Source organism: Brachyhypopomus gauderio, chromosome 14 (genome assembly GCF_052324685.1).
Source record: "Brachyhypopomus gauderio isolate BG-103 chromosome 14, BGAUD_0.2, whole genome shotgun sequence".
Lineage (NCBI taxonomy): Eukaryota > Metazoa > Chordata > Actinopteri > Gymnotiformes > Hypopomidae > Brachyhypopomus > Brachyhypopomus gauderio.
The window spans coordinates 3,428,011-3,430,524 of record NC_135224.1 but is presented as its reverse complement, the minus strand read 5'-3'; the positions used below and the strand labels follow the sequence as shown (position 1 = coordinate 3,430,524).

At 39.4% G+C, this 2,514-nt stretch overlaps 1 long non-coding RNA gene across 1 annotated transcript; it reads right to left on the bottom strand.

Moving 5' to 3' along the window:
- Window positions 1-355: 355 nt before the first annotated feature.
- Window positions 356-2,514, bottom strand: LOC143474726 (uncharacterized). The gene is made up of 2 exons (XR_013120842.1): window positions 1,688-2,514; window positions 356-950 (listed from the first exon to the last, which is right to left on the bottom strand). It is a non-coding gene; the product is annotated as an uncharacterized LOC143474726 (long non-coding RNA).

Below are 2,514 nucleotides of genomic sequence, written 5' to 3'. Positions count from 1 at the left end.
TTAATGTCCCTCCAGAGCCCATAGTGCATGTTGTTTTTTCCAAAGTAAAAAAGCATGAGAGCGTCTCATCTAGAGCAAGAACTCTGAGGAGAGAAGACAGTCCAATCTACTTTATTCCTTTATCACATGTGTAACGAACCAACCAGGCAGACAAGGATCCAATTGCGAAATATGGTTGTCTTTATTTGTAACGTGAATACAGAGCACTCTAATAGACGAATAACTCCGCTGTTCGTGTATACAGGGTTCTTGCAGGTTTCAGTGAGTTAAATTTAAGACTTATTTAAGACCTTTTAAGACCATTCTCAGTGAAATTTAAGACCAACACAACATATTACCACAAACAATCCAATGATCCCAGAAACTCTTAAAACATTTTATTTTGATTAATTTAGTTACAGGATTACATTAATTCAATATTAAAACAGATAATCAAAATAGTAACATTCTCAACCCAAGCAACCTTACCAACACAACACTAGCATATCTACATACAACCTCACCCTACATATCTCTGACTTCTTCCTTTTCAGTACCAATCTCAGTTTCAAGGATTTTGACTTGGCCAAGCTTTTCTGTGTATGCCCTTCTCAGGGCATTTGACTTGGAAAGGAGCTGAGCCATCTTGGATCCAGCCTTGCCCTCAGCTTCTTCTGCAAGAGAATCTGCCACTCTAGCAAGACAGGTGGACACGTCTTCCAAGCTTTTCTTCCTTTTCTTAAGGTCCTCTAAAGACTGCTCAGTCAGCTTTCTTTTCTGGCTCTGGGATTCCTTTTCTTTCCTGATTCATTCCCGATCCAGAAAGAGTCTGTATTTTGACCGTGCTGCACCCACAGATGCTAAGAGTTCCTTGGTGAGGGGAACCTGTGACACCTCCATGCATTGTGACAGTCACATATGAGTCTGTGTGTGCCAGTTGTGTCCTCTTGCATGTTTTCTGCCTCCACCTCCTTGTTGGAAAATAAGAAATAAAAAGATAGAGGTACACCATCAAATTAAATAATCATACACACATTATACATTTAACAACATGTAGACTCAGCCTATCTTCCAATATGTCTAAGGCAAATCCTCACACCCTGCAGCTGATAAAATTTATTAAAATGTTACATTTTGGTTAAATTACTGAAATAAATGAAATTATAAAATGAACTAATTAAATAAAGGCTCAGAATTTTCTTTCCCCAGGCCATCTGTATCTTAAAACACACAAAACTTTTTTAACCCCCTACCTTCTTTTCTATTTATTATCCCGATGAAACCAACTTACTTTGTCTAGCCATGCTGAATATGAATTTGAATGTTAACATTGAAAACGTTGGGACACACTACCTGTTTTTACCCTATGTATATATGCCCACTAAAAGGCAATACATCAGTACAATGTAAATAAAACCATGTGCAATCCATGAAACAGAGCATGGGACAGTGGAACATGTTTCAAAACATGACATAACCCATCTACAGGGCATAGTTGTTTTTTTTTTTTTTTACATTTTATATGATTTAACACAGTAAATATATTTTTATTTCCTCTAGCTGGGATTTAGCATGCATTGAAACATTTCTCTAACTCAATGCCATGGACAGTACATGGTTCTGAGATGTTTTTGTATTGTAGCCTAATTGTATAAAATGGTTAACACATTGAAAAGAAGACTGTGGAGCATAAGTAAGGATCACTTACTTTGATAAGTTTTGGTAGATCCTGCGCTGTTTCATGGCCCATGAAATGAGAGCCCATGTACCTCGATTGCACATATCCATTGCTCCAGAACCGAACATGAAGATCCAGCTGTTTGGATTTTGTGGTTGAATTAAAGCTTTCATCGAACATTAACACATACGGCCCGGTAAGAGCGTATCAACTCTCTCTTGATGAAGTCTGCCAAGCCAAATCTAGCTATATATGCGATTTGTTTAGTCCACACGAAAACTTTTTCGCGATATTCGAACCAGGGAACATTGCCGTCACTCTATCCTAATGTAGCCCGAATATCATTAGCCGAAGCACTAGCGATACTGCGGTGGAGTCCGTCGGGACCCGGCACTGACGATAGCGAAGACGGCGGGGATGAGGCACAAAATTGCGTGAAGGCTTTTCGTGACAAGGGCCGTTTCCTGCCTGCGGTTATTATGGGTTTTGTAGTTTAATTAATTAACACGTACCAACACCTGTAGCCCCGCACAAACACAGACAACACAGAACTGACTTCCGGACGTTTCGATTAAACTACACTTTTCTAAAATTAACTAAGGTAAAATTTTAAGACCTGACTAAATTAAATTTAAGACCTTGGATGAAAATCTGGCTGTTTTTTAAGTCTTTTAAGGCCTTAAATTTAAAGTTTTGAATTTCAGACATTTTAAGACTTTTAAAGACCCCGCGGGAACCCTGGTATAGTATGTGGGTGCTGTAGTCGAGGTCAGTACAGTACAGGGTCACGCCGGGTAGACAGAGGGCTGAAAGTACACGAGGCCTAGGCTAGGAACGAGGTCTGGGACGAGAGCAGA